This window comes from Callithrix jacchus, chromosome 10 (genome assembly GCF_049354715.1).
Source record: "Callithrix jacchus isolate 240 chromosome 10, calJac240_pri, whole genome shotgun sequence".
NCBI classification, from domain to species: Eukaryota; Metazoa; Chordata; class Mammalia; order Primates; family Cebidae; genus Callithrix; species Callithrix jacchus.
Genome location: NC_133511.1, coordinates 60,837,276 through 60,863,871, shown reverse-complemented (window position 1 = coordinate 60,863,871; position 26,596 = coordinate 60,837,276). Strand labels below are relative to the sequence as shown.

The following is a 26,596-nucleotide window of genomic DNA, read 5'->3' as shown; positions in this document are numbered from 1 at the left end:
ACAAATCCCAACTCTGCCACATAAAAATCATATGCCCAGCGCAAATTTATCTAAACATGAGCTTCCTTTATTTTGAAGGTGGAGATATTATTAACTGTTTATTAGTGCTTGTGTCAGTTAGGAAGCATGCAAAATACTCAGCACAGAGTCTGACACATGCTCAGCCTCTGCCTTCTGCAGATTCAGGTCTCAACTAAAATACAATTTCTTGAGAAAGGGCCCTATTTAATATCCCACACATATTCTCCAGTCTCTTTTTAAAGCTCTGGACACAGGCTATTGTGTTCAATTCCAACTCTACCAATTATTAGCTTGGGTAAGTTTGGACAAGTTACTTAACTTTCTTGCCCCAAAAAGGCCATTTGTCAATGTTCAAGACATTGTCACAGCTGTGGTAGGGGTCAGGGGAGGACAGATGCTGCTGGCTTCTAATGGATGTCAGGATGATACTAAATATGCTGCAATTCTCACATGTAAAATTGGGTTAATAATACTTGCCTCACAGACATGGTATAGGAATCATTTAAACCTTAGCACAGGGCTAGCCATAGAGGAAATTCTGGCTGTTGCTGTATTGTTCAATCCTTTTTCCCCAGGGTCTACATTAGCGTCTGACTCAAGAGGGTACTCATCTCATATTTGGGAACAACTGAATGTGTACGCTTTGGTTATCTTCTCCTTCTCTTGCGTATGTGGCTCTCCATAGACTGTGGGCTCCTCTAGGGGCAGGAAACGATGTCATTATTATGTGCCCAGCATAGGGTCTGGCATCAGGTGATACTTAGTCATTTTTATAGGGCAGCTTTGTGTTCCTGCCATGTGAATCCTTGGAAAGGAGTCCATAGACATCAGAACAGTCAGAGCTCTGCCCACTACTAAGCAAATTCTTGCCACCACGTATTCAAGCTCATTTAGCAGAAGATGACTCAAGTGTAGAAAGTCACTTCCTCTCTGGCTCAACAAAGGTCCAGACCATTGTCTTTCTTGACTGGGTACAGATTTACCTTGTCCTGCTGGCAGATTTATTAGAAAATGTCCTGTTTGGCTGGCATCAAGATGACTTTTTTCTTTTTTGTGGGTCTAAGCCCATGAATCGATATTTGTTTCCCCGTCCCTCTGTCTACAGACAGAGACTCCTAAGCTGATATGACACTTCTAAAGCCATAGGATAGCATGGCCATGAGAAGATGTTCAGGGAAAGACAAGGAGGGGCCCATCCTGATGGTGTCTCAACAGGTTAGGTACTTTGCTTTCCAGTATCACTTATGGGGTGAATTTGTTTAACCTCTTTGCAAGCTTCTGAAAAGAGGTGGCATGAAAAGCATGGATGATGCAGCCAATTAAAATTCATCACAACCAACAAGGAGAAGTAGGCCATGGCTGGCTAACAGAGAGGCATTGACAGAAAGAGGCTCTGGCACTGGGAGCACACACTACTTGAAAGTTCTTTTCCTACAAAAAAAGAAAACCTCCCAAGGCATAGAGTTGTATTGTCCATGTCTGGGTTTATAAAGTGTCTGTTTCTCTCGCGTAGTGCCCACAGCACAATCCCTTTGGCTTGCTTTCCTTTCTCCCCCTTCATCTCTATAGGACACAGACAATTCTTGTCCATTTTCATCACAGAGTTTTCTTCCTATTGCCAGATGTAGTTTCTGCATGTAGCCTGCAGACAGGTTCTGAGTGTGCTACCAGACAGATGCCGTCTCATAATACATTCACTCTTTGTGCCAACATGAGAGCCTTTCCCCAAGTCCTCTGCTGGCTGATCATTTTTAGGTCAGATGAGAGGAGAGAGAGGAAGAGGGAAAGGGGGAGAGACTGAGGAAGCCAAGGGTGTATGGAATTTGAAATTTGGGGCTTTGAAGTCAGTTGTGATCAGAGGCCACCAGAGAAAACAGCATACCTTACATCTGTTGTATGTCCTTGAAAATGGGTGTGAAATCTGAAGCATGAGACTGTTAATCAAAAAACTTTTAAAATAAGAGCATTCTCTTAACAGCTAAAAGTCATTAAATTCACTAATTTATCTTACTTTTTAGATATAACATTTGATAGATAGTCCTTCTATTTTGTACATGATCTTTAATTTGGCTTTTCTCTTGCACAACCACATGGTTGCCAGGTTTAAGTCTAAAATTGTTCAACTGAGGCCAGAGATGACTTTTTAGACAGGCTTCAAATTTGTCCTTGACTCAGCTATATTAAGGTAACAAGGCCTGGTTTTACTTTCTGTGGCTGTCATGTGAACTATGATAACTATCATACTGTTATTCTCATCACAGATGAGGAAGGGGACACCATTGTTATTTAGGAGGCAGCATCTCTATGCTCATAGTGTGCATTTCATTAATGAAATGAACATGCAGCATAAAGCCGAAAAGCTCTGACTGCCAACAATCAAATGTTTTGTAGTCATGAGCTAGCTGTGGTAGGCAAGAACGTGGGCCTTTTAAACAAGCAAGGACTTGAATCCTGTTTGCTGCGTATGAAACTCCATGACTTCTTGGGTCTAATTTTTCAAGGTCAATACTAAAATATCAACATCCTAATGAGCTAAAATCTGATAATGGAAGAAATAAAGAGTCAAATCAGTCATACTGTTAACTAACAGAGAAATGTACTTGCTTTTGAGGGACTGGACCGGTTGTAACACTTGGTAACTCTTTTATTGTAGCTAACCCAAAGCTGCCCAAGCTAAGCTTTCCTTCTGTTATAGCAGGGAAAGAGTGAAAGTCACGAGCTTTAGAATCTGAAAGACCCATCTTCTATATGAACTTGGGTACCTTAATTGCACCCTCTATAATTTCATTTATAAAATGGGGACAGTACTACTTAATACCAAGTCATAGGATTATTGTGAGGTTTATGTGAATATATAAAATGATCAACACAATCTGATACATAATGAATACTTAGTCCAGTCGTTCTCAGCTGGGGGCAATTTTACCCCGAAAAGGCCATGTGTCAATGTTCAAAACATTATCACAGCAGTAGTAGAGGCCGGGGGAGAATAGATGCTACTGGCTTCTAATGGGTAGATGTCAGGATGATACTAAATATGCTACAATTCAGAAAATAGTCTTATACAATAAGAAATTATCTGTCCCAAAATAGTACAAAGGCTTAGAAATTCTGGCTAAATAAACAGTAGCCACTATGTGTCAGGTGTATTCCCGTACTTGTCTGATATCTTTCAGTTGTATAGGTTCCAAAATGTGGTTGCTGGACTTTCAGGCTGATAGTAATGACAACACCTTCTCATTTACAAAAAAGCTTCCATATATGATCTCGCTTAATTGTCAAAGAAAGTGTTTGTAAGAATGATGGATGCAATCTTCATTGTACAGTCAGAAAAATGAAGAATCAGAGATCCTGGATCACATAGTGAGTAAGCAGCATGCCCAGGTCTAGGACACCATTCTTCTGCTTTCAGCTCTTGTATGCTATCCACATGCCTGCAGCGTGCTTAGACAGCACAGAAGCTCAGCTTTGCTACTTTGGGTAATCTGTTCATCTGTGAAATGGGATAACAAATGTCGATCTTTGGACAACAATTACTATAAGGATTACATGAAATGATACAGACAGCAGGCACTCAAAAAATAGAGCTCTGTCAACATTCCTGCTTCCTCTCAATGACTGGCAGTGACCAGTCCTCCACACCCCATTTCTAAGCCAAGAGACCCTTCAAGGTCAAGCCAGTCCTGCTGTACCACTGTCTCCCACAGGAGCCTCTGGCTTCATCAAGCCCACAGATGCAGATCCACAGTTGCTTTGTTCGCTGAGTGACGTGCCTATCAGGCACCACCCTGGGATGGTCACCGAAACTTAGCAGGAGCCACCAGTCCTGGTGCTCAGTACCCTGGGGTTTATGCCTTGACAAGTGTGTCACTGCTCTCTTATTAGCTATCTGGAGGGTCACCTTTCTGACAGGCAGCTTTGAAAATTCTTTATTAAACTTTTTTTTTAGTAGAAAAGACAGATTACTTTAGACTTCTGACATGCTCTACTTATTATGACATGAAACAATGTTCTTGTTTCTTTTGCTTGGGGACGTTTAACTGCTGACTTTGGTCCATGTGGGGTGTCACCATGAAGTATTACTTATTAGGTCAGACTTTCTATAACCTTTACATATTCATTTATTCATTCACTCACTCACTCACTTACCTATACATTTGAAAGTCTACTGTGAACCTGGTCTAACAGAGGTGAGACATTTAGTGGGTTACACACACACACACAAAAAAAAATTTACACTTATTCCTTGATCTGAGGATGTCCCAGTTTAATACGCAATGCAAGGGGGCAAAAAAGATAAAATTTTACAGTGGCAAGTGAAATAAAAGACCTATGGATTGTACCTGGTAACATAATTTGGCAGGATGGAAACCAGAATTGGTAGTGTTATCTGCAGAGTGGGATGCCTGGTTCACTCTGGATGGTGGCAGGTGGTGTAGCAGCAGAGGCAGAAGACTAGACTTCGTTGGAATACACTGTAATCCATGTATAGCGGATGGAAGAGGAGCTGACCATCCACAGCTGAAATAAGCTGATGATAGGTACACCTCTCCAAAAGAAGGCGTGGGTGTCAGATTTGCGGCTCTGAGTACTTAATAGTCTTGATATACTTTTGATGAATAACATCACAAAGGCACCACTGTACACTGAATATATGTACAAAGAGCTATGAAAAAGGGAGTGACTAATGCTGCCTGGGGAGGTAGAGGAAGTGCCCCAGAAGATGTGATATTTGAACAGGGCGTTAAGCATCCACAGGAAGGGAAAGTATGGCATCTGAGCAGAGAAAAGGTGAAGGTGACGTGCTCTGAGAAGGATGAGGGTTTGGTTAGAACAAAGTATGACTGGGGGCTGGGGTGGTAGGTGAAGCTCAGGGCACTTGACCATTTAAACACCAGGGCATGGAGTCCTGGCATTCTTCAGCAGGACTTGCTGGGCTGGTGGCTGATTTATGCAGAGGAGTGGTATGAGAGGATCTGGAGTGCAGACACATCTCTCTGGGGTCAGTATGGGTTTGTGGGAGGGTAGACTGAAAGCTCAGAGACACAAGGCAAAGAGACAAGTCAGTCGGCTGCTACAACCACCTAAAAAGAGAGGCTGGGAGACCCTCCCTCAGGTTTCATTCCAGCTAAGCAGCTTAATGCTCCCTTTCAAAGCCCAGTGAAACATGTGACCATTTAGGAGACTCTTGCATATTTATTAAATAAATAATCAAATAAAAGAGAAAAGGCCAAGGATCAATGAGTTTCTTAAACAAAAATTTAAAAGGCAAAACCAAGATGTGTTAAATAACACCTAGTAGAATTTGAAGAGTATATACTTTGTGAAATAAATGCATAAAGACATCAGAAACAATCAAGCATGGAGTAAGGGCAAGGGTCTAGTGAAGCAGGGCACTGAAAAAACTGTCATCTATCCAGGCAGAAACATCTGCTCTCATCTTGAGTCTGTTTTCGTTCATGTATCACGTAATCTCATGCATCATGTGCAATACATGTGATTAGTGATTTGACTCACCCCTCAGTAAAAGTCACAGCTCCTGTTTACTGAGCACCTGCTATGCTTAATCATGCACAATGCTCAGAATACCACCTACATTATCTCAGCTAATCTTAACAACAATGGCAAAGTAGGCTTTATCAGGCCTGATGTTCAGAAAGTTTAGGGACAAGGTTTTCAGAGCAGTCAACACAGTTGAGATTTGACCTGGTGTATCCAGCTGTGAATAGATCCTCCGCAACGGTACATCCTCTGTAACTAAATGTCCTAGTGAATATAAAATTTCCACCACTGTTGAGTGAGAAATGCTTGAAAACTGTTAATATCACCTTCCTTTCTGGACTATAATTCTGTGTATTTAAAATACTGAAACTAACAGAAAAATCAGAAAATTTGGGGTAAGAAAGGAAAAATGAGGAAAAAGAGAAGACAATCTCTGCCTCCAACTTTTGCCTTGGCCTTGTGTAAACTTGTTATCATTGTTGGATTTGAGATTTCTCTTCAATAACATAAAATAGATGAACTAAATCAAATGTGAGATGCACTTTGCCTTGATATTCCTAGGCTTGTATGCCCTGAGCTGAGCTTGTTATATAATAGAAAGCAAGGTTGTAAAATGTAATGGTGTTCAGTTTTTTAAACGAGTCTAAAGATAAAGCAAGAAATCACTGTGTTCAGTTTCATAAGAGAATGGAAATTGTATAAACCTATAGCATTCCCAGAATTAGGAAATAAAAATGTAGGATGTTCAGTTAAATTTGGATGTCAGATAAGAATTAAATATTTTCTTAGTATAAATATGTGCTGGGTGACATTTGGGACATAGTTACACTAAAGGTTATTCATTGTTTATGTGAACTTCAAATTTAGTTGGGCATCCTGAATATCATTTGGCAACCCTAAAACCTTGACAAAGTAAAATAATAGCACAGCTGAATCAGAAGGAAAGATTGAGGAAATCACAGAAGAGCTGATTTCCTTATCTCACAGATTGGCAAATCAACTGATTCTAGCTAAAATGAGAGTTAAAGAAACAGTTTTAGCTTTATATTTTGTAGCTATACAGTTAACAACTAACACAACTGAACTGGAAAATATAGTAAAAACAATAAAACCTCAGGAGGTTGAGAGGACAGGAGGAAGGTAATACAGGTATACCAAATTCCCGTTATAAAGGAAATAGCCTGAGGCACAGTCTACAGATGATGGATCACCAAATAAAAGCATAAATAAATTATTTAGCATTATGTTTATAATTAACAAAGAACTAAAAACAAAAATTAAAAATATTTCTTGGTAATGGGGTTTGAAAAGTGGGTAGAGAGTGACTTTTTATTTTATTCTACCCTTACTAGATTTTTACCTTTATGCCACATGTAAAATTAGATTAAAAACAAAATAATTATATTAATCTTTTTTGCCACCAACCATCATTCAGCAAACTGTTAAGCTTTTGCTGAGGCATACTCTCATGTTCTTAATCTCAGGCTTATTTTATTTGCCTCTACCAACTTCATTTGGCTGCAAAAATATTAGCAATCAGATATACAAACCCCAAAGATGCACAAATATTTGCTATTGCTTTGCCATGTATGGCAAAAATAGTTCCAGGTGTTCTAGGATGAAAAAAAGATAAAAACCTTCAGATAAATAAACATGGCTCATTTAATTTAAAACAAATATTTGAGAGCCATGCTTCTAACATGCCTTTGATTGTGAGTAGCAACTCACATAGCAACGTATTACTCATAGCACATACTTGGAAATATATTATGCTTTTGTAAGCAGAAATTAAAGTACTCTCCAGAGAAATGTTTGGTTGATTTTCTCAGGGTTTGATTGATCTAACTTAGAAATATATGAATGTCACTCCACACTCCTATTGTTTTGGAAGGGAGACACAAGAGCTCTGTTTGGCGTATCAAAAAAAATCATGCATTAGGAAGTCACTTGGCATGGAGGCCTGATTCTGTGAGGGGTGTGTGTTTCTCTGTGTGTGTGTGTGTGTGTGTGTGTCTGTCTGTGTGCATGTACACACGAGAGATAGCTTGAATAATAGACAGATGGTTTGGACTATAAAAAAGTCGCTGATTCTAAGGTGAAGTCCCATTAGGAGAATGCTTAAGTACTGTAAAAACGTAGAGCTGTAGCTTGTGATTAATGGTGTTTCCACCCAAATCATTACTAATGCACCCCGTATCCCACAACTCTGTCATCTTACTTCAGACCCATCTTTATAGTCCTTGAACTCTGCTGCCATTAACAACTTGTTGGAATTCTTTAACACATGCTCTATAACGTGTTGAAGTGCATCATATTTACAATGGTATTAAAGGTTGTCGACAAGCTTGCTCGATCTTTCAGGGTAGAGATCAACAGCCAAACCTTATGCCTAGGCCTTTGTGTTAGTCCATTTCACACTACTATAAAGGGATCCCTCAGGCTGGGCAATTCATAAAGAAAAGGGGTTTAATTGGCTCACAGTTCTACAGGGTGTACAAGAATGGTGCCAGCATCTGCTTGGCTTCTGGTGAGGATCTCAGGAAGCTTCCACTCATGCAGAAGGCAAAGGGAAATAGGTGTGTCACATGGTGAGAGAGGGAACAAGAGAGAGCAGGGAGGGGCCGGGCTCTTTAAACAACCAGCTCTTTCCTAAACTTATGACACAGGGAGGGCATCAAGTTAGTCATGAGGGATCCACCCCCACAACAAAAATACCTCCCATTAGGCCCCACCTTCAATACTAAGGATCACATTTCAACATGAGATTCAGAGGGGACCCACATCCAAACCCTATCAGCTCTACTGCCTGTGGACTTTGAAGGTTGACCTGCAGCAACCACCCTTTTGTCTAGCTCTTCTTCTCACTATGCCCTGCCATGAAATCAGATTCTTTCTTCATGAGCTGGCGCAAAGTCCATCTCTTCCAGGAGGAGCTTCTGCCTGTCCCAACATCAAGGACTATTTCCGTTTCACAGTTATATTGAAGAATAAAAAAGATGATAATGAAGTCTTATGACTAAGTTAAGGAACTAATCATTGATCATATGCAGAAGGAGAAAGCCAAGGCCTACCTGGGAGCAGTGCAAAAGAAACTATTATATAACAACAAAAGCAGCAACATCAACTATCACCACCATTTCCATCATTTATTGAGTGCCTGTTATAGGTATATTAGGAATTTTATTTAATTCTCAGCACAGATTGGGACATTATTATTCTTCATTTTGAAGTGAAGCAAATAAGGCACAGAAAGGTTAAGTAACTAGACCAGAATCACAAAGCAAAGAATCTACAAAGTCATAGCTTAAATATAGGTTAGTTTCAGTGTGAATCTGAATTAGCCCATGGAATTCCCTGTCTGGGCTTTAGCAAGAAGGCTGAAGGTGAAATTAATACAAATAGCAGAAATATCTTCCAAATAAGCCTGAGAAAGTTTGTGTGTGGTCTATGTCAGCTATTTTAAGTCACATGCCTAGTATTCCACTCAGAAGCTTTTAGAAATGGGTAAGCATGCATTGAATATGGTGCTTGTATGGCAAGCTACACATGATAGCATGTTGTTGGCATTGTGACTATGGCAGTAAAACAGAGAAAAGGTATGGCTATCTACAAATTAGAGGCCATGGGGTTATATAGCCCTGTGCAGTCACTGAGCACCAGTACACCTTACCATGTAACACAGCTTGCTGTCTTGACCATACTGAGCCAGGCAGCAAATGACGCTGATCAGATACACCTTGGATGTCTGCTGCTATGGGGGTTCCTGGGAGGTTGTGACCATCTGAGAAGAGCTTCTAATTACAATAATGAATTTAAAAGCATTAAGGAGCTTCTGAAAAACCTGACAGACATCGTTTATTCTACAGAGAAGCTATCTGTCTCAGAATGCAGTTCAGACTTGCCACGCCCCATGGCTGGCCTAGCAGTAGTGGATAGGCGGCCTCCAGGCTAGACAAGAGGATGGCTCAAGGTTAAGGTGTGCACATTAAGGATGTGCTCAAGGTTAAGGTGTGGGGTAGCCCTGGGCTTCTGTTGTGCTCAATTCCCCATTCTTTTCATACCTGTGGAATTCCTGTACCCTGCTGCAATGTTCTTGGTTTAACTGCATTTTCCAGCTCTGTCTTTGTCTTATCTGTACCTCTATTTCTTTCTTTTTCCCTTAGCACAGAATTATCTGTACTGCACCCAATGCAGGAAGCAAAGAAGATGAAGGACTGTTTCTCAAGGGCCTAACATCACCATATGGAAAAAAATCCCACATATATATATATATATATATATATATATATATATAATAACTATTATATTTATAAATATTATAATGTAACTATTATTATATTTATATATAACTATTACATAAGGTAGAGTGTTATTCTTAAGATTTTTTAAATTCATGAAACAGTTAATTTTTTTTAAATTTTTTACCTATTACCAAACATTGTACTGGACACAGTTAAAATTCTATGAAAATTTAAAGAAGGGAGCAGTTATTTCTGTTTAGCCATTGGCAGCTAAGAGGGCAGTACTAAGGATGCCAGGCGGGCAATGTCGGGGAAAAGAGAATATTTGTCAAACATCAACACGTATATTTAATAACATGGAATTATTTTTATATTCAGTGAAATAGTAGATACAAAACTCTTATACCATAATGTCAACTACATATAAATTTGTTGTCAGAGAAAAGGTATGGAGAGGAAGGATTAATGTTTACCATTCTTACCTGGGTGGTGGCATTTTCTGTTGATTTATCTATAATGATTTGAATTTCCCTAAAATTATGTTAGGCTGCTGTAACAAATCCCTATTCCTTTATATGTAGTCCTATTTTGGCCAAGAATAACTTTTGCTGATACTTCGGTCTTTCAGGAAAATGCCTTCTCTCCATTCCTTTATTTTCTATTACTCAGGGACGTAGGTACCATCTTATCATGTACGCCGGCACACATGCGCACATCCTCTTCTCCCCTCTAGTTTTCTTATCCTTTTACTCCTGCCCTTGTTTTTTTCTGAAGTCCTCTCTTCTTTCCCTTTTATCCTCTGTTTAGCTCAAATAGTTCTGGCAGCTTTAATTTCTGCAAGTAGCAATGAGTACTTTGAGTAGTGCCTCAGCTCAAAATGTTTGCTGATTTCAAAGTGCTTGGCGGTGGTAAGAGCAAAATTTTGTGAGCAAGCTAAATGTTTGACGTCACGTTCTTGGTTATATGAATTATTGTTCATGGATTTCACAGAGTCTTATAAGCCTCACTTTCACCAGGCCTTTGCTAAAATCGTCACCTCCTCAATAGGCTTTCCTTCAAACAACACACTGGTCCCTCACCCCACCCTAGTCTTCTTCACTGCAGTTACAGCCAGAGTCATTTACTCACCGTGTGTCTCCTGCTTTACAGGATAAACTCCTTGAGGACAGACGTTTTGTCCTCACTGCTAGATATCTGCAGTGAGTGATGCATAGCAGGCTTTCAACAAATATTTTTCTTGACTGAATAATTACAGGCATTATAATTATATACATATATATGTAATAACATGGAATTTCTTTTTATATTAAGTGAAATAGTAGACACAAAACTCTTATACCATGATCTCAACTGCATAAAAATATGTTGTCAGAGAAAAAGTATGGAAAAAAATAGGATTAATGTTTACTGTGCTTGTCTGGGTGCTGGCATTTTCTGTTGATTTATCTATATTGATCTAAATTTCCCTAATATTTTATAATGAGCAAATACTTTTTAAAATGTAGACTGCTTTAAAAAATGGTTAAGTCTACTGGCTCAGTGCAAAGATTTTGTGGCTGGGACAGCTCGAGGGGATGTAAGAGTGACAGAGAAATCAGTGCCGTGGTTCGGAAAATAACCCAGACTGAGCTGACTCATCGCCCTAACCAACAGTTGACAATTCCTTTGACTGCTAGTGATATGCTTTCAGTGAAGGTTTTGATGACATAAGTGAAAATGAAGAAGTAGAATCAATAGGCTCAAGATTGTTTTTTAGGGTGTCAGGGCTGAAACATGAAAGAAAGTGGGGGTTTGGCAAAGTCCATATTTTTGTGGTGCCAAGCCACAAATGATCAAAAACTGCTTCAAGATGGGGATGAGACCTCAAGCAGAGGCTTCACGTAGGCCACTCAGACAGCATCCATGCTTTCCAGCCTGGGACAAGCTGAAGTAGAACATATGTCCTCTAGCCGAGCTGAGCTGATGGAAGCTCTGTGGAGGAGGTGGTCTGCCCTCTCCAGCTTTTTCCATTGCTGCTACCAGTCACCTGTCCTACTCACAGACTCAGCTTTCTCCTTTTCTGAGGCTGTCTTCATTCAGAAAAGCATTTTCGAACTTTTCAAGTAGGCACTTGGTGGGTCCTGCTTTCTAAACTTTGATCTCCATTCTTTGAGTTAATATTTATGATGTGCCTACTATGTGCCAAGCACTGGTCTGGACCTTGGGGATACAGACATCAATCAAACAGGAGAAATTTGTGAAGTTTACTTTTACGTAGGGGGCCTATAGTCTAGCCATGAGTGCCTGAAGCCCCAGTCTTCTCTAATTGCTCTTCGAAAATTTTCTAGACTAGTTCTATCTTTACAATTAAATGGCTACTTCAGTTTCCCCAGAAGCACTAGTTGCTAGAAAGGGCTAGACAGCCCTGGAAACAACCTTAGCTATGATCCTGAGGGATGAGCTCATGAGGAATCTGGACTTACCACTCTCTGAACCCCTAGAACCATCTAGAGTTTGGCTATGAGACCAACAGCCGCAACAGCCACTCCACTAACTATTCATTCCGGTAGTAGTAGTAGCAGTAGCAGTAACAATAATAATAATAGCTGCTATTTCTTGATCATTTACCATGTGTTAGAAACACACCAAGATTTTTCTTTCATTGTTTTATTTGCTATCCATGATATCCATAAGGTTTTGGTTTCCAGTATAGCCAGCCAAACCCCTATCAGGTCTTATCCTTCATAGATGGCAACTGTAAACTGTGGATAAATATAAAAACAAAAATGAAAATATAACAATAAACTAAAGGTACTGAAAAATACAAAAATTACAAGTAGTTTTGGTAGGGAAATAAATAGTTTGGAAGAAGGTAGTATCATGTGGTGTTTTTTTTTTTTTTCGTTTTTGCAGCATTTAACCCGAGGATAGACCAAATATGCTATGCAGAGTCAGTAAACCTATGATACAAAATCCGCATTCTTTCCAGCTTAAAAAAATCAAATGACAGAGTTCAGGCTAACCACAGCCACTGAAGAATGAGAAAAAAATCCTGGAAAAGACCTGGAGCTGACTTCTGTTTATAAACCCTTTCCGAGTCTCTGGCCTACCCCTGCATGTGTGGGGCAGATGGGAAGCAGTTTGTATCTAAGGCTTAGAGAGCACACCTACCACCAGCGTGAATGTTTTCAGTAGGTGAGTTAACCAAGTGTGATGGTTAGTGTTATGTATCAACTTGCCTAACCTATAGTACGCAGTTATTTGAACAAATGCTAATGTACACATTATGTGTAAAGGTATTTTGTAGATATGGTTAACGTGTAAAATAGGTTCACTTCAAGTAAAGGATATTACCTTTGATGATATGGGTGGGCTTTATGCATCTAGTTGAAGATCTTAAGGGCAAAAACTGGTGTTTCCTGAGGAAGAATTAATTCTGTCTCAAGAGTGCAATATCAAATCCTGCCTGCGTTTCCAGCTTCCACTCTGCCCTATAGATTTCAGATTTGACAATTCCACAATGTATGAGCCAATTCCTTAAAGTAAATATTTTATTATAATATGTGTGTGTGTGTGTGTGTATCCTATGCATATATCTCCTATATATTCTATTGGTTACCTAAGTTCTCTGGATAACCCTGACTGAAAGCAAAATTAATTGCCTGCTAAAACAAAAACACCAATACTCTTGCAGACTATCACAGAATGGCTCCACAATATAATAATCACAATGTCCAGGATAAAATTCAGAGTTACTTTAGGTATGAAAAATTAGAAGATTGTGACCTAGTTGCAAGAGAAAAGATAATCAACTGAGACTGACCCTGAAATCACTCCAGTGTTGGAATGAGAAAATAAGGATTTAAAAGCAATTATTTTAACTGGGCTCAATGAAGTAAAAAATGATATGCTATGCTGAATAAAGAGACACAAAATCTCAACAAAGGAATAAAAACTACCAAAAATAACCAAATGGATATAGTCTTGTGCCCACCAGCACTCTGCGCCTATATTAATACCACCATTGCTGTGAATTTCAACACAGTTGCTGGCAGGGGCCCACTGACCCCGAAAGCTGTGACCCAGGGCTGCAGCAAATGCCTGCATGGAGATTGGTACTCAGGCATCTGGTAGCATCCTGCTACAGCCAATAAGCACACACGCCACTGTGCTGCCACTGCTGCTGATGCTGGCAATGGAGAACAAGAATGGATCCCACTGCCACTGCCTTGTGAAGTACTTTAACTGGCACCACCAATCAGAGTGTTATGACGAGTGATCCAAGAGCACCTTGGCCCCTTCAGCACAGCAGGTTCTTAACACCGAAGAGCCAGAGAACAAAGCTGAGCCAGAGAACATAAGTCCCTCAGAGTTAGAGCACACGGTCCAGGATTTGGGAGCTGAGCCTTGGCCCCATAAAATCCTTCAGAAATGAAACCAGTTGACTGAACTTACCTTATACACAATCAAACCTCCAAGGTCATCAAATAGGATAAAAGAAAAAAAGGAACATCCAAAGGACAGCAACTTCCAAGAATGAAGGAATGAAGATGAGAAAGAACCAGTGCAAGAACTATGACAACTCAAATAGCCAGAGTGTCTTCTTTCCTCCAAATGACCAAACACTAGTTTTCTAGCAAGGGTTCCTAACCAGGCTGAGATTCCTGAAATGACAGAATTAGAATTCAGAATATGGGTAGAAACAGAGATCATCAAGATTCAGGAGAACACTGAAACCCAATCTAAAGGAGCTAAGAATCACAATCAAGGGATACAGGAGCTGACAGACAAAATAGCCAGTATAGAAAAGAACATAACCGATTTGATATAGCTGAAAAACACCCTACAGGCATTTTGTAATGCAATCACAAGTATCAGCAGCACAATAGACCAAGCTGAGAAAAAAAGTCTCAGAGCTTGAAGATTAAGTACCTGAAATAAGATAGACAAGAATAAAGGAAAACAAATTAAAAGGAATGATCAAAAGCTCCAAGAAATATGGGATTATATAAAGAGACCAAATCTATGCCTCCTTGGCATCCCTGAAAGAGATGGAGAAAATGGAACAAACTTGAAAAACTTATTTCAGGATATCATCAATGAGAAACTCCTCAACCTAGATACATAGGCCAACATTCAAATTCAGGAAATGCAGAGAACTCCCACTAAATGCTTCACAAGAAGATCATCCCAAGACACATAATCATCAGATTCTCCAAGGTCAAAAAGAATGAAAGAATGCTAAAGGCCACTAGAAAGAAAGAAAAGGTCACTTACAAAGGGAAGCCCGTTAGACTAACAGCAGACCTCTCAGCAGAATCCCTATAAGCCAGAAGAGATTGGGGGCCTATATGTAACATTCTAATTTATTTTTATTTTGTTTATTTATTTATTTTGAGACAAAGTCTTACTCTGGTCACCCAGGCTGGAGTGTAGTGGCACAATTTTGGTTCACTGCAACCTTCACCTCCCAGGCTAAAGTGACTTTCATGCCTCGGTCTCCTTACTAGCTAGGGTTCTAGGCACTTGCCACCACACCTGGCTAATTTTTATATTGTTTTTGTAGAGACAAGGTTTCAGTATGTTGCTCAGGCCAGTCTTGAACTCCTGGCCACAACTGATCATCTGTCTAAGACTCCCAAAATGCTGGAAATACAGGCATAAGCCACTTATACCCAGGCTCCAACATTCTTAAAGAAAAGAAATTCCAACCTGGAATTTCATATCTGGCTAAACTAAGCTTCATAAGTGAGGGAAAAGTAAGAGCCTTATCAGAGAAGCAAATACTGAGGGAATTCATTACCATCAGACCTGCGTTATAAGAGATCCTGAAACAAGCAGTAAAAGTGGAAAGATCATTACCAGTCACTACAAAAACACACTGAAGTACATAGACCAGTGACACTATAAAGCAACTACCTAAATAAGTCAGCATAATAACCAGTGAACAACACAATGGCAGGATCAAATCCACCTTGAAAGTAAGTAGGCTAATGTCCCAATTAAAAGGCACAGAGTAGCAAACTGGATAAAGAAGCAAGAGCCAATGGGATGCTGTCTTCAAGAGACTGATCTCGTATGACACCCATGGGCTCAAAAATGACAACCATGGACTCAAAATAAAAGGGTAGAGAAAAATCTACCAAGCAAATGGAAAACAGAAAAAAACAGGGGTTGCAATTCTAATTTCAGACAAAATAGACTTTAAATTGACAAAGATTAAAAAAAAATTTCAAAGGGCAGTACATAATGTAAAGGATTCAATTCAACATGAAGAAGAACTATTCTAAATATATATGCACCTAACAGAGAGGCACCTAAGTTCATAAAGCAAGTTCCTAATGACTTTCAAAGAGACTTAGACTCCCATACAATAATAGTGGGAGACTTCAATACCCCTGCTGACAGTATTAGACAGATCACTGAGGCAGAAAATTAACAAAAATATTCAGGCTTTGAACTCAATACTAGACCAAATGGACCTGATACATATCTACAGGCCTCTTTACCCCCAAACAACTGAGTATACATTCTTTGCATTGCCACATGCCAAATACTCTCTAAAACTGACCTCACAATTAGACATAAAACAACCCTTAGCAAATGCAGAAGGACTGAAATCATACCAACCACTCTTAGTCTGCAGTGAAATGGAAACAGAATTCAAGACTAAGAAAATTGCTCAAAACCATACAATTATATAAAAGTTAAACAAATTGCTCCTCAATGACTTTTGGGTAAATAATGAAACAAAGGCAGCAATTAAGAAGTTCTTTGAAATGAATAAGAAAAAAGATACAACATGCCAGAATCTCTGCGATGCAGCTAAGGCAGTGTAAAGAGGGACATTTATAGCACTAAATGCCCACATCAAAAAGTTAGAAAAATCTCAAACTAACAACTTAATATCAAAACTAGAAGAAGTAGAGAAGCAAATGCAAACCAACCCCAAAGCTAGCGGAAAACAAAATTATCCCCCAAATCAGAGGTGAACTGAAGGAGACTGAGACACACTTAAGAAATTCAAAATATCAATGAATCCAGGAGTTTGTCTTTAGAAATATTAATGAGACATATAAAGCTGGATAGACTAATAAGAAAGAGAAGAGAGAAGATCCAAATATACACAGTTAAAAGTAACAAAGCGTATATTACTGTAGGGGGGAAATCCCATCAGTGCCAAAGCAGGAGTCAGAAGCCTCAGCCTATTTCCATATAAATAATGAAGAAGAAAGTGACTAGAAATATAACTGTAGTAGTTATTAGTTATTAATACTTGATCTTAATTATTCATAAGTGATCTTAATTCTTTTACTAATGCCTCTCAGGTTGAAAGTATGAACTTGGGGTGACATTGTGAAATGAATGGCCCTAAGGCAAGATGCTTTAAGCCCTCTGTCACACCTGAGCAAGGGCTGCAGGAGGGCACCTTGGCTGTGCGGCAGTGCCAGTGCTGGGAAAGCGCCCACTGTTTAGCAAGCTAGGGAAGGAGGTGTCCAAGATAACTGAGACGTCTTCCTCCCCAGAGGAGTTAGGAGAAAACTCTGTTCCTCCAAGCTCTTGCAGTAGGCCTGACGCTGTCAGGTATGCCTGCAGACATCCAGGGACTTAAATGTCTCTAGGTGTTGCTGTGCTTCATTGGTCACATTTCATGTCCACTCTCATGTTCCTCTTCTGCACCTGTTTCCTTGTTTCTTAGAAGAGATAATCAGTAAAAGTAATATAAATCTTAATGTCTTTGTTCTTTCTCAACAAGTATGGAAAAGTGCTGATGCATTACACTCCTTACCTCATCTACTAGAGATTCCTGAGTCCCTACCTGTATGACACGTGATGTACTTGACCCTATCACCGCCATGCCCTATCTACCCTGCCCCCAGTTGCCGACCACCAAGGCCATGGCCTACCTACCCTGCCCCCAGATCTGAAACTCAATAAAAGTCAGAGTGTCCAGGCATTTGGGGACACTGCCAGACTCCATGCTTTGGTTGACAGTGAACCCCCAGAGGGGGTTGGCAGAGGCCCAAACTCTCTTTTTTTTTTTTTTTTATCTCTGTGTCTTTTATTTCTACAATTTCTCATCTCTGCACCAGTAGAGAGGGGCTCAAAGGACCCTATAGGGCTAGACCCTACATATAACCACTGACCCCACATAAATACAAAAACCATCAGAGGCTATTATGAATATCAATATAGGCTCAAAGTAGAAAATCTAGAAGAAACAGATAAATTCCAGAACATATACACCCTCTGAAGACTGAAACAGGAAGAAACTGAATCCCTAAACATACCAATAACGAGTTCCAAAACTGAATCAGTAATTTAAAAAAAGCCAGAAAAAGTCCAGGACCAGAAGGATTCACAGCTGAATTCTACCAGATGTATAAAGAAGAACTGGTACCATTCCTTCTTAAACTATTCCAAACTACTGAGGAGGTGGAACTCCTGTCCAACTCATTCTGTGAGGCCAGCACCATCCCAATACCCACACATGGCAGACACTCAGCAACAATAATACTTCAGGCCAATACACTTGATGAATATTAATGTAAAAATCTTCAACAAAATACTAGCACACTTACTCCAGCAGTCCATCAAAAAGCTAATCGATCATGATCAAGTAGATTTTATCATTGGGATGCAAGGTTGGTTAAACCTACACAAATCAGTAAATGTGATTCATCACATATAGAGAGCTAAAGACAAAAATTACATGATAATTTCAATAGATACAGAAAAGGCTTTCAATAAAATTCAACATCCCTTCATGTTAAAAACTCTCAACCAACTAGGTATTGAAAGAACAGACTTCAAACTAATACAAGCCATCTATGACAAACCTACAGCCAACATACTAAATGGGCAAAAGTTGGAAACATTCCTTTGAACACCTGCACACGACAAGGATGTCCTCTTTCTTCACTCCTATTTAACATAGTATTGGAAGTCCTGGCCAGAACAATTAGGCAAGTGAAAGAGATAAAGGCATCCAAGTAGGAAGTCAAACTATCCCTGTTTGTAGACATGATCCTTTATCTAGAAAACTGCATAGTCTTGGCCCCAAAGCTTCTTAAGTTGATAAACAATTTCAACGTTTCAGGATAAAAATCTATGTATAAAAATTACTAGCATTTCTATATACAAACAACAGCCAAGAGAACAGCCAAATTAGGAATGTAATCCCTTTCACAATTGTCATAAAAAAGTAAAATACCTAGGAATACAACTAACCAGGGAGGTGAAAGATCTCTACAATGAGATTTACAAAACACTGTTGAAAAAGATATCCAAAATGACACAAACAAATGGAAAAACATTCCATGCTCATAAATAGGAAGAAACAATATCATTAAAATGGATACACTGCCCAAAGCAATATACAGATTCAATGCAATTTCTACCAAAGACATTCTTCACAGAGCTAGGAAAAAACTATTCTAGTTTCATATAGAGCCAAACAAAGAGCTCAAATAGCCAATGCAATCCTAAGTAAAAAGAGAAAAAAAAAAAAAAAAAAAAAAAGCAAAGCAGGAGGCATCATGCTACCTGACTTTATACTACAGGGCTACAGAACAGCATTGTACGGGTACAAAAACAGACATAAAGACCAATGGAACAGAATAGAGAGCTTAGACATAAGGCTAGACACATACAACCATCTGATCTTCTATGAAGCTGACAAAAATCAATGTGGAAAGGACTCCCTAATCAATGAATGGTGTTGGGATAACTGGCTAGCCATATGCACAAGATTGAAACTGGACCCCTTCCTTACGCCATATAGAAAAATAAACTCAACATGGATTAAGGATGTAAAACAAAAAACTACAAAAACCCTGGAAGACACTATGTGTGATATCATTTTTGACATAGGACCTGGCAAACGTTTCACGACAAAGATGCTAAAAGCAGTTCCAACAAAAGCAAAAATTGACAAATCATCATATCTCTTTAAAGAAAACAACTTCTACACAGCAAGAGAAACTATCAACAGTGTGAGCAATCTACAGAATGTGAGAAAATGTTTGCAAACTATGCATCTGACAAAGGTCCAATACCCAGCATCTATAAGAAACTCAAATTTACAAGAAAAAACCAACCCTATTAAAAAGTGGGCAAAGGACATGAACAGACAGTTTTTAAAAGAAGACATACATACAGCCAACAAGCATATTAAAAAAGCTCAACATCACTGATCATTAGAGAAATGCAAATAAAAACCATCATGAGACACCATCTCACATCTTTTTAATTATAGCCCTTCTGACTGTAAGATGGTGACTATTTAACATTTATTATTTTTATTAAAGTTTTAAATAACATATTTTATCTTTATTAAATTTTTATTAAGTTTATTATTTTTAATAATAGCCATCTCACAGGCTTAATGGCTGTTATTAAAAAGTCAAAAATTAACAGATGCTGCTGAGGTTGCAGAGAAAAAGAAATGCTTACCTGCTATTGATGGGACTGTAGATTAGTTCAACCGTTATGGAAAGCAGTGTGGTGATTCTTCAAAGAGCTGAAAACAAAACTACAATTTGACACAGCAATCTTATTATTGGGTATATACCCAAAAGAATATAAAGCATCATATCATTAAAACACATGGAAGCATATGTTCATTGCAGCACTATTCACAATAGCAAAGAGATGAAATCAACCTAAATGCCTATCAGTGGCAGACTGGATAAAGAAAATGTGGTCCATATACACCAAAGAATACTATGCAGTCTTAAAAAAGAACAGATAATGTCCTTTGCAGGGATATGGCTGGAGCTGGAGGCCATTATCTTTAGCAAACCAACACATGAACAGAAAATCAAACACGGTATAATTAAGTGGGAGCTAAAGGATGAGAACACATGGATAGTAAGAGGGGAAAAGACACTGGAGACTCCCTGAGGGTAGAGGGTAGGAGGAGGGAGAGGAGTAGAAAAAATAACTATGGAATACTAAGAGTAGCCCCTGAGTGATGGAATAATCTATACAACAAACCTCTGTGACATGAGTTTACCTATGTAGGAAACCCACACATGTACCCCTGAACCTAAAAGTTTATTTAAAAAGTGATGTGAAATTTGATAGTGATAATGGTTGCACAACTCAGGGAATATGCTAAAAAACTATTGAATTGTGTGCCTTATAAAGGGTGAATGAATCTTAATGGTCTGTGAATTATATTTCAGTACAACTGTGATTTTGAAAAAATCATCAACTATCTCAAAAAAATAAACATAAAATACAGAAAATATACAAAATAAATAATATGGACCTATGAGATGTGTCTGCAAAAAATAACACAGAAAATCCTGTAAAAATAAAAAAAAAACAAAATGAAAATGATCAAATTGAAGAGTATAATATGTAAAATAACTATGCACTGGATGTGCTTAACTGCAGAATGAAGATAATGGAGGAAACCATCTGTAGACATTACGCAAATTAAAGAGGAGAGAGTAAAAAAATTATTGAAGAAGTGAGAGGAGACTCGAGGAACTATGGGAAAATAACAAAAGTTCTCCTGGACATTCAGAAGAAGGTGAAAGACATGAGGAAGAAAAATTATTGAAAGGCATAGTGGCTAAAATTTCCCAGGCTTTGGAGAAGACAAATTTACAAATTCAAGAATTCAGAGAACTCCAAGCAGGATAGATAGAACTAAATTCATGCCTAGGGAAATCATAGTCAAATTACTAAAAACCAAAAATAAAGAGAAACCTTTAGAGCACTCAGGAAGAAATGACATGTTACATAAAGGGCAGTAATAACTCATAATCTTGCTGATTTCTTATCAGTAAATATAGAGTCCAGAGAGTGATGCAATTATCTTTAAAGTGCTAAAAGCACCCAGAATAAAAATATCCAATGACATTTTCATTCAAGAATGAAGGTGAAAATAAAGATATCTTACAACAAAATAGGCCAGGCAGAGTGGCTCATGTCTGTAATCCCAGAACTTTGGCAGGCCAAGGCAGGAGGACTGCTTGACCCCAGAACTCTGAGGCTGCAGTGAGCTAGGATTGCACCACTGCATTCCAGCCTGGGTGACAGAGTGCACACCCATCTCAAATAAAAGAACCCCCATAACAATTAAACAAAAAAGATAAAATAAAACCAACAGAATTTATTGTCAGAGATCTGCATGACATGAAATAATAAGTGTTTCAGGTTCAGGAAAAATGATACCAGATAGAAACATCTGTCCTGAGGAAGGAAGAAAAAGCATTGGAAATTTTAAGTATCTGGCTAAACATAACATACTTGATTTTCTGAATTTATTTAAAATAAAGCAAAAATTGTAGCATTACCTCAGTACTGTAATATTTTCAGTTATTATAACATGGCAACTAAAACATAAGGTGTGGGGTGATAAAAGTATATGGGGTTGCAAGGTTTCTACATTTTATGATGTGTTATGCTTTTAACTCTAGAGAGAAAAGTTAGGGATGTATGTTGTAATTCCCAGAGCAATCACTAAAAGAAATAAAGAAAAAGAAAATAATGCAAAGAGAAATAACCAAAAAACGGAAAGATAAAATAAATAAAATTCTAAAAATTATTTTAAAAACTAGGCATTAAAAAAAAGCAGCAAAAACAGAAGAGACAAACAGAAAACAAGCTAAACTAGTAGACCTAAATTCAACCATGACAATGGTTACAATAAATGTGAATGGACAAAATATTTCAATTAAAACCCAGAAATTAACAAAATTGATGTTTTTAAAAAAGCAAGAAGCAAAGCAACAATATGCTGTCTAAAAGAAATGTTTCAAAGTAAGTGGATGGAAAAAGATAACCATGCAAACAGTAAACATAAACATCTGGACTTGCTGAGTTTGTAGCAAACAGACTACTACTTCTTCCAATTATCAATTTTATTGTTTCCCAACTCCAAATCCATCCACCTTTGGCCTGCTTTGTGGTACTGCAGGTGCCACCTTTTTCAAGTTTTGTCAGTAGAGGGAGCTGCAGGGACACGGTAGGAAGAAAGGGCTTTTGTTTCTGGTTTGGTGTGCTTTTATTTTTCCTAGGCATGAGTGGCCAGCAGTGTGTGTACAGGACATCCAGTGGTGCTCGTTTTCTATTGACTATTGGTGGCATCTTTATGGGCAGCTTTCTAAACAATTTGCACTAGTTGACATTCCAATGACTCTTTCAGGGGTCTCAGTAGGTGTCTTTTTAGTGAGTTCCAGCAACACTTGAGCGAGTTGTTTTCTAGTGAATTTTGTCAGGACACTGCTGGGCTGCCAGCTGCAGTTTGTGGCACCTCCATGAAGTTCTCTGCCACCTAATGTGCCAAACTCACATTTCCAACCAGGTCTGAGTCTCACGCTTACGGCCCTGTTCAAAATATGTTTCTTTCTTACGTACTGTTCTTCAGTCCCACACGTAGTGGCTGCTCCCTGTATCTGTCATTCATCATTCATGGTAGAGTTTGTTTTGCCACTCAGTAATTAGTCTCATGTTACTAATGAACAATTCCTTATATTAAATTTGTCCTGTTCAACTTCTGTGTGATTTCTGGACCTTGACTCATACAGATCTCAAGACAAAGATTTTTATTAAGGACAAAACAAAAAAGCCCCCTATAAAATAATGAAAGATCTCATCAAGAAGACATTTAGAATTAACAAAATTAGAGAAAGAAATCTATCATGTCAGTAGTAACTAGAGACTTTAACATCCTTCTCATAGAAATTAGAAAAAATGAAACACATAAATGTTCTGAATAGAACTATCAAACACCTGAACCTAACTGATATGCTTAGGACACATAGGCTCTAACTACAACATACTCATTTTTTTCCCCAAGTACATTTGTTCACCAAGTGATGTTTTGAGCCACAAATTAAATTTAAGAAATTTAAAAAAAACTAAGTTAAAAAGAATTAAATTTATATGAAGTATGTTCTCTGATCTCAATAGAATTAAATTGAAGTCAATAATAATAAAATTCTTTGAAATATCATGATATTTGATAATAAATATACTCTAAATAATAAATAAATACAAGAAATGAGGAAAATTAGAAAATATTTTGATCTAAATTCTAATGAAAACACAACATATCAAAATTTGCAAGATAGAATGAATGAAAGCAATGTTTAGAGAGAGTTATTGCTCTGACCAATGACCCCTGATATTACCTTAAGATGCTACCAAAAGTTCAGCAAAGTAAATGCAAAATTTATAGAAAAAAGAAAAATAAATTTAGAGATAAAGCAAATAGCAAATGGCAAATAATTTAAAAAATTAACAAATGTGGGTTTTTTGAAGACTCAGAAACTTAGTAAAACTCCAGCTAGGATGATCAAGGAAAAGGGTGAGAAAACATAAATCATCAATATCAATCATAAAAAAGGGATTATTATTTTCAACCCTATAGACACTTAAATGATATTAAAAGAATATCAGTAATAACTTATATCACTTATTCAACAACTTAAAAATTCAGCAAATTATTTGAAAAATACTTTTTACCAAAACTGACATAAGAAAAAACAGAAAATCTGAATAGCCCTATATCTAATAAGAAATTAAATCATTATTAAATTCTACCATAAAGAAACTTCAGGTCTATAAGGTTTTACTAATTCTATCAGACAACAAAAAAGGAAATAAAATTCTATCAGACATTCAAGAGAGAACTGAAACCAATCTTACATAAATAATTTCAGAAAATGTAGAAGAAAATCATCCCAACTAGTTTTATGAAGCCAGCATAACCATAATGCCAAAATCTGACAAAACATTAAAAGCAAATAAGGCTAATATCCCTTATGAACATACATGCAAAAACACCTAACAAGATGAGCAAATTGAATCAATAAGAGAAAAAAGAGTAATATATCATGATCAGGTAAGTTTTAATCCCACTATGCTAAAGTTAATTAATGTTACTTACTGTATTAATATATAAGAAAAATCAGGTAATCACTTCAATAGATGCAGAAAAGGAACTTTACAAAATTTAAAATCCCTTCATGTTAAAAAAAAAGTCTCAAGAAATGAAAAATAGATGAAAATTTCTATAAGCTAATAAAGGACTCCACCAGAAACCCTGTAGCAATTATTATACCTAATAGTGAAATACTGAATACTTTGCCTAGGTTGAAAATACTGAAAACTTTTTCTAGTTTGTCTTTCCTAGATTGGAAATGAGGAAAGGATCCAATGAACAAAAATACTGGAAAGTTAATAAAGTGGATGAAGTAATATTCTTTCTATCTGTAGCTAATATAATCATTTACATAGGAAATCCAAAGAAAACTGCAATACATATATTAGACCTAATAAGTAAATTTAGTAAAATAGTAGGGTACAATGTTAACATGTAAAAATCACTAATAATTTATAGTGGTAAATATGTACATAGTTTCATTTACATGTTATAAAACATAAAATATTTTGGAATAAATTTAACAAAGATGGACAGAACCTTTACACTAACAGCTATAAAATGTTACTGAGAGAGAGGACAGATCCAAGATGGCCAATCACTAACATCTCGGGACTGCAGCTCTTAGTGAAGGCACGGAGAACTAGAGGATGCCACACTTTCAGACAAATTCTGGTCGCTCACGGAGCAGAAGATCCCCCAGTGGAGGAAACACACTGGTGGCCAGTGCGACTCTCGTGGCTGGCGCAGTGGTTCCGTAGGCACCTCAGCGCGGCAGCTCTCCGAGCAGAGTAAACAGGTTCGGACCACCCACAAGGGCCCCCAGCATGACACCAGAGCCCGCACAGTGGCTGTAACGGCACCTCGGCACAGCAGCGCTCGGCGCAGAGTAAACGGGACCGGTTCCCCTTCTGACCAAGGTTTGGAGCCCCAGGAAGGCAGAGTAGCCTACCGCGGACACAAGAAGGAAGCCAGACAGGAGAATCCTGGGCAGAAAAGCACCATCAGTTTAAAGCTGCTGCTGTGGCCCTGGGAACTAACCACCTGGACACCCGCTCAAGAGACCTAATCTGAAAGTTGGTAAATTCAAAGACTGCGGGAGGATAAACTTACAATGACGGGAAGAAACCAGCGTAAAAAAGCTGAGAATACTCAAAGTCAGAATGCCTCTCCCTCTAAAGATGATCACAGTTCCACATCAACAATGGAACAAGGCTTGATGGAGAACGAGCGCATCCTGATGACAGAATCACTCTTCAAGGAATGGATAATAACAAACTTCGGTGAGTTAAAAGAACACATTGTAGCCCAACGTAAAGAAACTAGGAACTTTGAAAAAAGGTTTGATGAAATCCTATTGAGAATAGACAACTTAGAGAGGAGTATGAGTGAATTAATGGAACTGAAGAATACAATACAGGAACTCCGAGAAGTATGCACAGGTTTAAACACTCGAATTGTCCAAGCAGAAGAAGGGATATCAGAGGTCAAAGTCCAACTTAATGAAATAAAACGTGAAGAAAAGATTAGAGAAAAAAGAATAAAAAGGAATGAGCAAAGTCTCCAAGAAATGTGGGACTACGTGAAAAGACCAAATTTACATTTGATAGGTGTACCTGAATGCAATGGAGAGAATGAATCCAAGCTGGGAAATACCCTTCAGGATTTTATTCAGGAAAATTTTCCTAAACTAGCAAAGCAGGTCAACATTCAACCCCAGGTAATACAGAGAACACCACAAAGATATTCCTCAAGAAGAGCAACCCCAAGGCACATAATCGTTAGATTCACCAGGGTTGAAATGAAGGAGAAAATACTAAGGGCAGCCAGAGAGAAAGGTCATGATACCCACAAAGGCAAGCCTATCAGACTTACAGCAGATCTCTCAGCAGAAACTCTACAAGCCAGAAGAGAGTGGGGGCCAATATTCAACATCCTCAAAGAACAGAAC

At 38.2% G+C, this 26,596-nt stretch overlaps 1 protein-coding gene across 4 annotated transcripts in view; it reads right to left on the bottom strand.

The window, feature by feature from the left end:
• TENM4 (teneurin transmembrane protein 4) overlaps nucleotides 1–26,596 on the bottom strand; it is a 3,204,727-nt gene that overhangs the window by 1,069,955 nt on the left and 2,108,176 nt on the right. For 3 of the 4 annotated variants that reach the window (XM_078340117.1, XM_078340116.1, XM_078340121.1), the window contains one exon: nucleotides 20,199–20,265. The exons of the other annotated variant lie outside the window; for it this stretch is intronic. The gene's annotated coding sequence lies outside the window, so the exon portion shown is untranslated. The remainder of the gene's footprint in view (nucleotides 1–20,198; nucleotides 20,266–26,596) is intronic. 4 annotated transcript variants of the gene reach the window in all.